At 47.9% G+C, this 14,190-nt stretch overlaps 1 protein-coding gene across 3 annotated transcripts in view; it reads left to right on the top strand.

Annotated features, from left to right (window-relative positions):
* Window positions 1-14,190, top strand: part of OPCML (opioid binding protein/cell adhesion molecule like) — a 334,725-nt gene that overhangs the window by 230,833 nt on the left and 89,702 nt on the right. The window lies entirely within an intron of this gene.

The raw sequence follows: 14,190 nt of genomic DNA, 5'->3' as shown, positions 1-14,190 counted from the left end.
ATTGTATATAGGTTCTTATGCCACCCTCACCACTGTAGTATCTGAGTGCCTCCAGTTGTGCATTGTGACATGACTAACATCTGTCAGATATGGTTTGTTCTCTCATCCTCTCCCTGGGGAGGAGAGTTGTGTGTGCACTGGGGTGTTTTATTTTAGTAGGGTTTTGTTTTCATTTCTTTCTTTTGAAGCCCACTCTGTTTAAAGAACGCAAACCAGAGAAGTGCACTTGGAGTGGAAGGTGGGGAAGTTTGTGATGACCCTGAGTTCTGGGTGAATTCATTCCATAGTCTTGGGCTGGCCCTCAGGAAAGCTTGTCTCCTGAACAGGTAAGCTTATGATAGAAAATCCCATTGTGCCTGGGAATTGGAGCTGTCACCACAGCTCCCGGACGGAGCTTTGTGTGGTCTGTTAGATAGCCTGGGCCCAGCACATTGAGCACCTTGAAGGTGAGAACCACAAGCCACAGGAGGAGGGATAGCTCAGTGGTTTGAGCATTGGCCTGCTAAGCCCAGGGTTGTGAGTTCAATCCTTGAGGGGCCATTTAGGGATTTGGGGCAAAAATCTGTCAGGGACAGTACTTGGGCCTGCTGTGAAGGCGGCAGACTGGACTCAATGACCTTTCAAGGTCCCTTCCAGTTCTATGAGATAGGTATATCTTCATATACACTTTCTTGAGAAGAAATGATTGGGCTGGTTTCAGTTGTTGCCTTGACTGTGCTTGGGGATTGTTGTGCAAACATTTTGTGCAGCCTCCGGATAAAGAGAGAGAGAACAAATTATCCATCCTGGTTTCCTCAGAGGGCAGAATATGAGTGCAAAACCAGTGAGGAAGGAAGCATGTAGGCAGACTGGGAAAAATGAGCTGCAGTCACCAAACTATTCTAAAAGGCTGAAAAGGGGCAACGGCATACATGCCAACTGTTATCGGGGGCAGCAGGAGCTTTTCCTACGCACGCTGCTCTTTATACATTGGCTGACCCACCAGTCGGCCCCTCCCAGTGCCGAAGTCTGTCCACACAGAACTGCCTATCTGCGAGCTGCAGCAGTCCGTGAGTGTGAGAGACAAAGGGAAACAGGCTTGCGAACACGAACCGGACATGTATGCGCAGGATCCACAGGCACTGCACGTGCATAAGCAAATCTGACGGCAAAGGCAGACAAGGTGCAAAACAAATTCCACAAGAGAACACAGATGCACATTTCACTTCTGGGCAACCGTCGCGGGCCAGTGTGCTGAGAAAAAAATCCCTGACTAGAAGGGGAGCAAATGGGTTCCTCCACTTAGGGAAATCTACCTTGTAAAAACCTGTCAGACACATTAGAGCTACCCTGTGGCAGGGGGCCAAGAATTGACAGTCACTTCCAAAGCACTCAGCTTACGCAAATTTGTGATGCAGAGGCAGCTTCCACCAGTACAAGACGGTTAATTAGTGGCTTGGATCCAGGCAAATGGGTAAAGGACCCTATGCCGCCTCTGCCAACAATCCTGGGGTACCACAAGGGGGACACAGAGGCTCTAAAGTGAACAGTGAAGCGATTGTGTTGGTAGCGGCCAAAATAACTGTGCTTGTTGAAAGGAGAATAGGGGTAAAGGGAAGCCTTTGGCTACCTGATGTTGGCGTAGCTCACACTGGGAGCATATGGTGGTTTGTCCCTCTCTAGTGGCCGTTCCACATAAAAGAAGGTTCTACTCCTGTTACGAAGTAGTGGAGTTCCACCAAGTGGCAGAAGCCCACGCTCTTAGCACTGAAGGTTCATACCCCGATGCTGATCCAGTTATGGCAGTGTGGTCGTTGTACATGGTCCTTGCACCATCCATTAGAGAGGAAAGTAGAGATCAGAGTGAAACCTATGGGAGCTTAACAATCGCTTAAGAACAGTTCCTTCTGCAGCAGTGCATTCAGGTGCAGAGGTGTTCATCTGCAGTGTTGTAGCCATGTTGGTCTCAGGATATTAGAGAGACAAGATGGGTGAGGTAATATCTGTAATTGGATCAACTTCTGTGGATGAAAGAGACAAGCTTTCCAGCTCTTCTTCTGGTCTCAGAGTCTCTCGGCGAAATACAAGGTGGAACAGATTGTTAAGCATAAGGAATTAACATGTGTAACAAGACATTCAAGATGCTTTTCATTGCTAGTGACTGTGGGGTGCAGGAGAGAATGGGGTCAGTATCCACTGTCTACAGTCACAGAGATGCGCATCTGAGAGTAGAATTAGGTGCTAATATAGGGTGTGTTCTGCTCCATCTCACGTAGTATTCCAAGTCTTTATATTTTTCTTATTTTAAAGACTCTCTCCCTCCCCCCTCTTCCCACGAAAGACTCTTCTATAAAGATGTTAAGAAGTTAGGTCCTGTTTTCCCTTTTCTTTTATTAATTTGGGGTTTTTAAATAATTTCTAAGATGAGCTTTGGGGGGAGAGGGGGAAAAAAAAAAGCAAAATGCCCCCAGCTGGGTGCAGTTGGAATCCAAAGGTTACAAATAATGGATTAGCTTTTACCTATTTCCATGGCAACAGCTCAGTTGCTCTTAAATTCTACTTTAAAAGCTTCCCACAAATGTGTCTCGTGACCCTGAAAACTTTTCCATCTCCCTCCTGACTTCTTTCATTTTGTTTTTCAAACATGAGTTATTTGCCACAACCTTGCAGCTCGGCGCTGACAAGCTATTGAAGGGATGAGCTCAGAGGGGAATGGGATGGCTTCAGGGGATTGGCGATACTGCTTTGAAGGCTTTCACCTCTTGTTTCTTCTTTCAAATCTGGAGCCGGAGCGGTAGTGACTGAAAATTGGTACTGTCGGACAGCTCCTTATTATCATGTGTGCAATGACTTGGCGGGCGTCAGTCCAGATCCTAGCGGATACGTCCTCAGATCTTGACAGCTGTTATTGCAGTCGGCACTGATTGTGGAGGAAGAGGCTGGCCCAGCGGCTAGGAGAAATGGGATGTTGTTGTGGTTAAGACACTCAACTGGGACTGGAGAGATTTGTGTTCTGTTCCCATCTCCGTCACAGTGTTCCAATGTGGCCTTTGGCAAGTCTCTGCACCTCAGCTCTTCATCCGTAAAATGGGGAGACTAGCACTTGGCCTCGTATTGTGAATGCATGTTTGTGAAGTGTTTGCATACTATGGTCATGGTGGCTGTATATGAATATATCTGCATAAATAGGGCACTGGACTGGGAACCAGTGATCTGGCTTGTGTTCTAGTTCTGTCACTGGCTCAGTATATGTGACCTTGTCCAAATGGCTTCACTTCTCTGTACACTGGGGGAAATAGTATTAACTTCCCCACCTTCGCACGGTGCTTTGAGCTCCACAGAGGATAAATGCTAAGTAGTATTTTAAATACCCATTGGTACTTTTGCTCTCTGTCTCAATAGAGCATATTTATTGGTCATGGAAGTTGAATCAACCTCCGGGTCAAGACTAAGGCACAAGTTGTTTGTTTTTTCGGTGCCTGTCCTATGAACAAAGGGAGAACATTGCTCTCCAGGGATGTCACCCACTTCATAGACAGGGGGAACAGTAGCTTGGGTTTCATGCCTTTTACTCTTTTCTAAAAAGTGCCAGAGGATCTTTCGCTTCTCCCTGGGCAGGAGGGACCTCAATGTGTTGTGTATTTGAGGGAGTCTTCCAGCCAACTGGATGGTAGAAAGCATGGAGCGCAATATAGCACAGTCCATAGACCTTCCCTAAAATAATTCCTAGAGCATTTGTAATAGATCTGTTCTAGGAATTATTTTGGGGAAGATTTCTGGCTTGTGTTATACAGGAGGTCAGAATAGGTGACCACAGTCATCCCCTTCGGCCTTAGAATCTATGAATTTAACACCTGTCTCACCAGACGATTCTTCTAAAGGTCCAGCACCCTCCTAGCCCTGTGGTATATAAGAACATGTGCCCGTAGGAGACTAGACCCTGTATTGACTGAGCCACACTGAAGAAACTGCTGGCCCATCTCTTCATAGCTTCTTTTGTGCCAGGCATAGGCAAGCTATCGAAAGTTTGTTAGAGAATACTTCACTCTAGGTAAAGTCTTAGGCCCTGTCTTCCACCGGTGGCACTGTCCATCTGTCAGTGGGAACTGCCCTGTGTTCGTATGCACATTTTCTTCCACTGATGATTCTCTGGGTACCCATCGACACAAGGTATCCTGGTTTGCATCCAAGGCAGATGTCTATCAGAGGGAGTTACATCAGGATAGTGCCATTTTAGATACATTCCACTTCTTGGGCAACTGAATCGGTGCAAACAATCCTTCTGCCCTGCACCGATGACTGCAGAAGTGAACTACCTGGTCACCTTTCTGAGGGAATGCATCCCCAGTTTGCAGGTTACAGAGAGAGCCTGGAATTACTTGTGCATCCTGATACATTCCAGATTCCCTGTGAGATTGCATTGGCAAGTCCCTGTTTAACAGACTAAATTTCTCACCTGCTGTCTGGGATCGGGCCACCATCAATTAATTTCTTTGCAAATTAAAAAAAAAAGAGAGATAGAAATTATGGATTGTGTTGGAGATTGTTCAGAGGAGATTTACACCAAGAGGGACTATCACAATAATTAAAAAAGAATAAACTCTATAAACAGAGCTAGATGGGTGTGGAGCAGCTGTTTGACTTGGAACGCTGGGAATGGAAATTTGGTTAGCATTTGGCATTTGAGGGGCATTAATCTTTGGCTCTTTTCCCCCCCTTGGGTTTTAAATTATAAATCACTTGCCTGGGCAAAGTCCTATTTGCTCAAACATCTGCAGCAGGGAGCACACTGGCAAATCCCTGCAGAGCGAAAGCTGTTAGATTGCTTTTCTACTGGGGTCATTCCAGAGCAGTTTGTTCTTCTTAAGGAGCTGGCAACATCGTAAAAAGTTTAATCAGAAACCAAGTGAAAAAAAAAAAAACAACAACACAGGTTGGGTGGGAGGAGGTTTCTGTTATAGGCAAGTGCCCTATAGTCCCTTCCAAGGCCTTGCTAGCAATCCAAGCAAAAATGGAACTAGTCTCTTCCTTGCTTTGCTGCCAGGCTGAAGCCTGGCTGGAGCTGGGAAGAGGAGCAGAGGGAGATGCAAAGAGGGGCCTATTCTCTCCATAGCACACAGTCTGAGCAGCTGGGCTTGCCCACTGGTGAAATCTGCAAGGAGAAGGGGATATAATCCTCTCCCATGGCAGAGCAGTGAATGGCTCGCCAGTTCTAGTCAACATCCACATGCAGCCACCAGGTGAACTGGCTGGATGATGTGGAATCCGGTGCCAGCAATATGCAGATGACACAACTCTACCTGTCTTTCACCACAGATGACTAAGGCTAAGATTTAGTCACAGCTATTTTTGATAAAAGTCACGGACAGGTCACGGGCAATAAATAAAAAATTTACAAAAAATACCCATGCCTAAATCTCTACTTCTGGGGCCCAGCTGCTCTGGGGGCCCTGCTCCAGTGCTGGGGGCTGACTGCCCCCCCAGCTGCTGCTCCTGGGACCACTCTCTGGGCGTCCCTGGGGCCCCTGCTCCAGCCGCCCCAGGACCGCTGCTGCTCAGGTGGTCCCTAGGGCACCCCCATGACCACTGCTCAGGCACTCCCCAGAGCCAGCCACACCAGCCAAAAGATACAGGACACTGCAGCGCATCGCCTCAGCAACCCAGGCTACCGCCAGCACATCAGACCTGCCTGCCACTCCTTATACTGGCCTCCCGTAGAATATTGAATCAAGTACAAGGTCTCGATTGTTATCTGCATGGCGCTCCATGGCTTGGGCCCAGAGTATCTAAAAGAGCCACTAAAGCTCAATGAGGAAGAGCGCGGTTGACCGCTTTGCTCCTCTGGCACAGTGGAACTATCGGCTATAAGGGGAAAGTTTGTCCGTACAGGAGACGGCTTTCTCGGGGGCCAGCCCAAGCCTGTGGAATGATCTCCCGCAAGCACTAAGGCCCATCACAAACCTCACCACTTTTCGCTCCAAGTGCACGACACCTCTTTTTTACCCTGCTTTTTCCAACATAAACATGGAGCAACGTGTGTGCGTGTGTGTATCATAAAAAAAAAATCCACAACTAAACACTCCCTTTCACACACATCTCCCCCAGGATAAGGATGAGAGAACGAACACACAACAGATGTAGTGCACTCCTGGGAGGACCTCAGGTACTGCGATGATGAGGATGGTATAAGAAGCTATAGAGAATAGACTAGAACCCAGCTTAGGATACTTCACCCTAATGGCTGGAGGAGCATCCATGGTCCTGTCTCTGTGGGTTGGAGGGTTTACATCACAGCAGCTGCTGTTAAACATTCACATATGTCCCTGCCTTAGGACATGCAGTTCCACCTTTGGGTGCTCAAACTACCCTAAGTACCTATTTGAGCCCACAAATGTCTCCTTGTTTCCACATTCAGTCCAAGGTCCTCTCCTCTGCCCGTTCCAAAGACAAGTGAATGGTACAGACTAGGGTTATCCCTTTCCTTACAAATTCCTGTGTTGCCCAACACTGTGGCCTGGGATTGGCCACACAGGTATATCCCAGCATGAAGGAAGTTTCAGACTAGGCCAGACTCACCCATGGTGCGAGTGCCACCCCATTGACCTCAATGAAACACATGAAGGGGTTGACTTGGGTGGATCTGTGCCTGCTTACAAGGAATTGGCCTATCTGACAGTAAATATGACTGTTAATTAAGGTAATTCACTTAGGACAGTCAGAGATAAATTCCAGGCTGAAGGAGACCTTCGCTGTCTGACATTAACAATGGTTCCCATTACTCCTTTTTAAATCTGTAGCAGGAAACGAGGCCAGGCGTTAGACTCAGGGTCTCGTATAAGGCTTTCCATCCCTAAATCTTAAAGGACAATAAGCGGACTTATCCCTGTTTTAAAGCTGGGGAAAAGGAAGCACCCAGAGGTGAAGTGACTTTGTCAAGGACACCCAGCAGTTCAGTGGCAGAGCTGGGACTAGAGACCACTTCCTCTAAGTCCGCCCACTCGTTATCCTAGTCTCTAGAACAGAGGTGGGCAACCTGCGGCCTGCGGGCTACATGCGGCCCAGCAGGGTAATCTGATTGCGGGCCACGAGACATTTTGCTAACATTGACCGTCCGCAGGCACAGCTCCCCGCAGCTCTTAGTGGCCGCAGTTCACCGTTCCTGGGTGTGCTGGTTCGCCGCAGGGACGTGCTCGCTCCTGCTTCCCGCAGCTCCCATTCGCCGGGAACAGCGGCCACTGGAAGCTGTGGGGGACCATGCCTGCGGACAGTGAACGTCAGCAAAATGTCTCGCGGCCCGCAGTCAGATTACCCTGATGGGCCGCATGCAACCCACGGGCCACAGGTTCTCTACCACTGCTCTATACCAAAACTCTTCTGGAAAAAACAGGAAGTGAACTTAGTTTTAAGGACAGTGGCTCAGCGTCCCACCATTGAAATCGGTATATAAGAACACACCTACATACCTTTGAGAATCTGGGCTAAAGATATTTTGCTTAGAGTCTGCCACCCCCCTTCCTAGGCTTCAGAGCCTGTGCAGCACCTTCAAAGCACTGTCCACACAGCTATCTTAGAGCCCTCACACAAGCCCTCCGGCCCTGGGTCTGTACCCCTACGTGTACTTTTACACAGCAATAAAAAACCCATGGCAGTGAGACCCACAGCCCGGGTCAGCTGGGCTCAGGCTGCGGGGCTAAAACTAGAGTGTAGACATTCAGGCTCGGGCTGGGTATCAGAGCCTGGGATCCAGTCAAGCCTGCGTGTCTCCACCTTTTTTTTTTAGCCCTGCTGGCCCAAGTCGACTGACACGGATTCAGTTGCGGTGCTGCATGTCTTTCATTGCTGTGTAGATGTACCCTGCATGTCTACTCAGGTTCCTTAATCAGTATTAGAAGAAAGCATGTCTTCCTGGGAGACTTTATCATGGTCTTTTGAAAAATATCTAACATTTGGGGGGCAGGGTTAGCTCAGTGGTTTGAGCATTGGCTTGTTAAACCCAGTGTTGTGAGTTCAATCCTTGAGAGGGCCATTTAGGGATCTGGGGCAAAAAAAAAAAAAAAAAAATGTTGGGGACTTGGTCCTGCTTTGAGCAGGGGGTTGGACGAGATGACCTCCCGAGGTTCCTTCTGACCTTGATGTTCTGTGATTCTAAGATAAGTCCCACAATAGCTCACTTGGACTAGATCCTTAGAATTCAACTACATTTTACAGTGAAACCCTCCATGACCTACAGCTGCTTAACAGTAAACTTCTGTTTGGAAAAGCCATAGTATCCGGAGTACACAAGAGGTTCCCATTCATCGTCCTGGTGAAAGCAGGGAAGAATCAGGGACTTTCCTAGAGGTAGGGCCACTAAAGCATATAACGCTGAACTCCAAGTTCCCCTCATAAATAAGGGTGACTTTTACCTGGCATACACCTGAACTTTAATAACCTGAAATATATTCTGGGCTGGCGAGGCAGGAACCTTTAATAACATTTTAGTCTGCTGTCTTGGTGCTTAATGCCATAGCATTTTAAGCACGTTTTTTGGCTCAACTGCTTCCCGAAGTGGTTTTTAACAATATTTTAGCAGCCTAAGCTGTCTCAGGCGGCTAAGAAACACTTGTTGCTGGAAATAATGTTTTCCTCGGTAACATCTCTGCATCATTGTGACATGTTTAAACATTAAAAAATTGTTTTGTATGTAGCTTGTTTTTAAATTGGAGCAAAAGCATAAATTTTGGATGGGGGGAGCTTGGCAAGGGTGGGGTTTTGTGTGTATGTGGGGTTTGTTTTTCTTTTTTGCCTGAGTAAGTGATGTGAAATATTCCAGGTGAAGCATCCAATGACATTGCAGTCTGGAGTGCTGGGAAGCAGCATTTTTTAACATGCTTTAATTGCTTTTTGCCGGGGCCAGGGATATTTATGGGTTAGGAGATTGCCAAGTTATTTATTAGATGGAGTATCTGGGGATAGACTAATATAAATCACTTAGGCTGGTATTGAATATACCAGACACTCAGTAATTTAAAAAGCTTTAATAAAAATGCTAAAATATGAGACTTGTCTTTAGCTGTAATGAGACTCAGTTATCATGTTTTTATCAGCAATTTTCAGCCCTTTTTTTTTTTGCACAGAGCTGGAAAATGTGGACTTGACCCCCTCCCTGTATCTGGCATTTCACAGCATCTGGCCCCAGCCTTTGATCTTGCAGGCATAACTGGTAGCACTTAGACATCTTGATTTATGGGTGCAAAATCAGAAGCTGTTCCTGAAAGTCACACTCACACAGGGAGCTCTAGGTCTGGCCATCAGGCCTCCAGGGCCGGTCGGGGACATCCAGCTCTGCAGGGAGATTCTCTACATACCTGTAGTCTACGTCTGAAAGGCATTCTCTCTTTCTGCGTATTCTAAGCTGGAAGGAAGTTTCACCACACGCCCATGCAGCCTGCTTTAGCCGTGCGACATGAGGACAGAGCTTCTGCCTGTAACTTCTATCTCAGCCTTTGTATTTTCTACTTCAGAGAGCTTCCTGTTTTTACAAACCCAAACTATCCATTCTAGGGCAGATGTTGCCTTTTTATTACCCACCCAAGTTGTCTTCAGCCCCACACCGGTGGGTGTTTCCCTGCGTGATTGGGCTACCCTGGTGAGTGACAGAATAAGCACACCTACTTTCTGCTCTGATTTCATCCCACACGGAGATTTGGGTGCCCATGCCTTTCTCATATAAATTAAAGGCAAAAATACTTCTGCTCTCCTTCCCCCCCCATTAGATATTTCCCAACTGGTCCTATGACTAACGCTGCTGACCTGTGGTAACTAGGGAATGGCTCAATGCCTCTAGCCTTGATTGGGATTCTCACATCCCTGCCACGCCAGCTCTGCTCACACCTGTCTGCTGGTGGCAAGAAATCACCATTCCAGCCTGCAGAATAGAAGCTGGGGGTGGGGGGAGAGGGATGGTGAAGGGGTGAAGAGAAGGCAGAGGAGCAAGGAGGCTGCAGGACACACGAGCTGGAAGGAATCGCAGAGGGATAATAGGGTCGGGGAAGGAGAGAGAAAGAAGTAGCAGCAGGAAAGCGAGGGTCAAGACTGAAGAAAGGAGGAGGAGCTGGTACTAAAGCAAAGGGGCAAGGGGGAGTTAGTGAGACAGTCGAACAAGCAGGTGCTAATAGGATAGGAGTGAGGTGGTGGGGCCAGGCCTTAGCTGGTAACAGGGGCTTTCATCTCTAGGTCAATGGTTCAGATCCAGCCTGGGTTAATGGCCAGAAGTGCCTGCTCTGTATGAAATTAATTTGCCATCCTCGGCCCATTTCTGAGCGTGCATGTCAGAAAAGCACCACTGTGACAGGACCTGGCCAGCAGAGGCTAAAACGGGAGCAGACCAGAGAGACTCACGTTAGGGTGGGAGGATGTGGGGGGAGAGGATTTCCCGTCTCCAGAGCCATCAAGCCAGTACCTTGCCCAATGAGACACTGGGATGAGAGCCAAGGGAGATGCCAGGGGAAGGATGGGCAAGAAGTAACTTCTTGTTCTTCAGTGTTTAATAGACTCTATGCCTTGTGCACATTAAGACTAGGGAAACTGTGAATAAGGCTATAAATAAACGTGCCAGGAGATGCTCTGGAAACGATCATTATAAACCACCAGAGCGAAGCGCGAGTAGTTTGTGATGTCATCAGCCTCATGGCATGTATTTATATCCCTGTAATTCATAATCATTTGTTCTCATTCCCTATCATCTCTCGCCACAAAATACAACAGAGGGGCGAGACGCAATCATAAATAGAACAGGCTCTGAGCTGACATGACATGATATAAAGCAGCAGGGTTCCGGGTGCTGCTGCCCAAGGCCCAGGATTTAGCTGTGCACTGCATAATGCAGACCTCTCGGCAGACTCGCCACCTCAAAGGAGGCTAGCTTCCCTAGGAGTTAGGTGTAACCAAGCTCAGGGCCCCACTGTGCTAGGAGCGGTACATATTCAAGAGACAGTCCCTGCCCGGAAGAACATACCATGCGAGGGCTTATACATCGCCTCCTCCGTGCAGGATGGATCACAGTTACCTTTGCTTAAAAGGAACTTTATCTTCCATGTATGGCCATGTAATCCTGGATAACCTTCTTCATTTAAATATAAACCACAAAACTATTCAGTCATGCCGCGCTCCTTATACAGTGCCTTTAACGGACTCCAGTCCTGTCCTGGCAGAGACCATCCATCCTCTCCTTGAACTAGCGTCTTCCTTCCCTGCTTTATGGTGGGAGGGAAAGCCACCAAGGACATAATCACTTCCATAGCAACCAGCTGTGAAGGCGCAAAACAGGAGCTTATGATTTCAGGTGGGGAATAAACAGCAGAGACACCGATGAATCCTTGAAGAACACGTTTTCACGCCAGTGTCCTTTGTAATAAAGAGCCAGCGGAGAGAAATACAGAATATTTAGGATGGAGAGGGCTGAATAATTTCCTCATTGGATGTTTTTCAGCTTGCCATGAGATGTCAGCCATCCTTTAAATCTGCCAGGCTTTATATCGCCAGCAGCAGAGTGGGGAGTGAAAACGAAAGATCTTTCCCCGGGTGATTTCAGGGCATCGTGAACAGCTTTTAATTCTTTCTGCTCCCAGCAGTTGAGAGGGGAGAGTCAGAATTGAGCCTCCACATGGCGGGAGATCTTCCCTCCAACCACCCACTGCTTTGCAGCACCACAGAATGAAGCTTTCTTCAATGAACATTTTGAATAACCTGCCTGGTTAGCTAGGTGCTGGCCTTCATTGCTGTAGTGTCTGAGGGGCCCACAAACTTAAAGGAAGTTATCCTCACCAACTCCCTGTGGGCAGAGCTATAAGGGCAGACTGAGGCCCAGAGGGAGAGAGCATTGCCATCCCTTGAAATGTTACCGAGTCTCAGCATATTTGGTGTTTTACTTACAGCCCCAACTCCTGGAGCCAAGGGATGATGGTGGGGAATCTCAAACAGAAAACCTAGTCTTCGTGGGTGTGAAGAAAAGCTTGAAATGTGGGCACCCGAAAGGCTCAGAAACCCCCCCCCCCACCCCACACACACACACACACATACACACACACACTCTCTCTCTCTCAAAATAATGCTTCAGCTTTCTCATCTGTACAACTCTTGCCTTTTTGAACATTTGGGATTCACAAAACAGGTTTAAGGCCCCAGTGGCCTTTACGTCTGGAGGCCTCCATCTTTGGCTGCCCAAATTAGGGCCTAATTTTCACATGCAGTGGTTCTCAGCCAGGGGTATGCGGAGGTCTTCCAGCTCTCACAGGTTGGCCCTTGGAGCTGTGGGTTCTTAGCACCTTTGGGCCCTTCAGGTTTGGGCATAAAACATCAGGGGTCCCGTCTAAAAAGTTTGGCCTGAGTGACTTGCCCAGGGTCAGCCAGGGCGTCTATGGCTGAGATGGAAACCGAATTCAGTGCCCACTCCACTGGTTCCTTTTCTGGCCAATCTCTTGTTTGTTTATTTGGATTGTTAATTAATAACCTCTCCAAAATGTCTAGGCACTCCTGACTCCACATGTAGATAGCAACTTATCCCTAGAACTAAACCAGTTACTACCGTGAAGCCTTGTCTACTTAAGGACTTCCCTCCCATCTAACCAGGGTCTAGCTGGGAGCACCCCCGCCCCAGCAATATGAGAAGGGCAGGGAGGTCATGACCCCTCTCTCAGCAGCCTCACTAACCCCCATATTGAGGAACTCTGCCCTTTGGAATTTCTTTTACTCTACACACATATCAAGCCCCATTTTCTGCAGCAATTTCTTTGATAACTGCCATAGTGAGGATTGACCCAGGGACCTTAAAGCATAAGCTGCTCTAGCTTGAGCTACAGAGCCAGTGTTGGAAGATTTGACAGCCCCCTTCCTTAAATGAAGAGGGCTCAGCATTGGGCCTCTCTGGGATGATGTTTTGGACGTTGTTTCTTTAAGAGGCATGGGAAACAGAAATTAGGCTTGCTGATGAGAGGGCCTGGGCTGTGGGAAGGGGTCTTCTGGGATGGTCTCCACAACCTTAGGACTTGTGGTGGTGCTGCAGCCCTGGACTCCCAGCCAGGGGCATGGCACTGAATCCAGGAGCAGGCAGGCTGCAAAGCAGACAGGGTCTGAATTACCAGGGCAAGAATGGAGTCACACGGCTATTTTTAAAGTAACAGCTGCTGAAAGGGATTTGAGTGCTCTTTCTCTGTGAGTAGCTGAGCGAGGGGGAGGAGGATGGGGGCTCTGGGAGGGGAGAGGGTCATCTGAAAAGACCATCTCAGGCTTTCCATTTTCAGGTGGGTAGCGCGGGGAATTGTGCTACTCCCAAGCACTCATTCTATGGCAGGGAGGGTAGCAGGTGGCTGAGGTCCTGGACTGTGTCCCAAATCAAATCAGCAGGGCGTGGTTTGGAAAAAAACCAAAAACTCTTCCCACTCTGTGAATGGACAGAGCCACGTCAGTAACTGCCTATACATGGATAAGGATTTAAAAAGCAAGTCAGCAAATTTAAAAAGCCTACAGACCTGGGTTACAAACCCAACAGCAAACAGACAAGGCTCATAAGCGGCAAGAACAGCACCCTAGAGCCAATGGGCTGAGCATTAAAAAACAAAAAAAACCCAAATCATAATTAGGAAATGGGGGGGCGGGCAGGGAAAATCTTGTCTTCCATTCCATCTCTTTCCTCTTTCTTAAAACACCATCTGCAGACTGTAAATCTTGCAGGGCACAAGCCTGTTTTCCCACCTGTCTGCAAAGCACCCAGAACACTTGTGGGTCCTATGTACCACCCGAAGGCAGTAACTGTAGCCAGCATTGTAAGGGCCTGATCCCCAGTCAATAGAAATTCCACTGACTTCAGTGGGCTTTAGATCAGGCCCTAAAAGTGTCCGGGGTTATATTCCCTGGGCCAAGCTGTGAAATCTCATTCTACGGTGATGAGCTCAGGAGGTTTGTTTCGGGTTCATCTCTGATCACTATAAAATGTGCTTTATGTGATGAACCCAGACAGGTTTCATTTGCTTACGCTAATCCCTCGATGCTCTACTGAGGAACGTTTGGGAGCAGAGGCATGTTTTTGTTGTAGTAAGTTGACCGCTCTGTGCTATTAAAACTTTGCAAGAAGAGAGGGTATTTCAAACTGTGGGGTGTGTAAACCAGCTGGATGCAAATGGCCAGGCTCCTACAGCGTCCAGCCTGTCTCTTTTAGAAACAAGGGGTACTTGG

This window comes from Terrapene carolina, unplaced genomic scaffold (assembly GCF_002925995.2).
Source record: "Terrapene carolina triunguis isolate 2854851 unplaced genomic scaffold, T_m_triunguis-2.0 Scaffold374, whole genome shotgun sequence".
NCBI lineage: Eukaryota > Metazoa > Chordata > Testudines > Emydidae > Terrapene > Terrapene triunguis.
The sequence above is the reverse complement of the archived record's forward strand: the minus strand, read 5'-3'. Positions and strand labels throughout refer to the sequence as shown.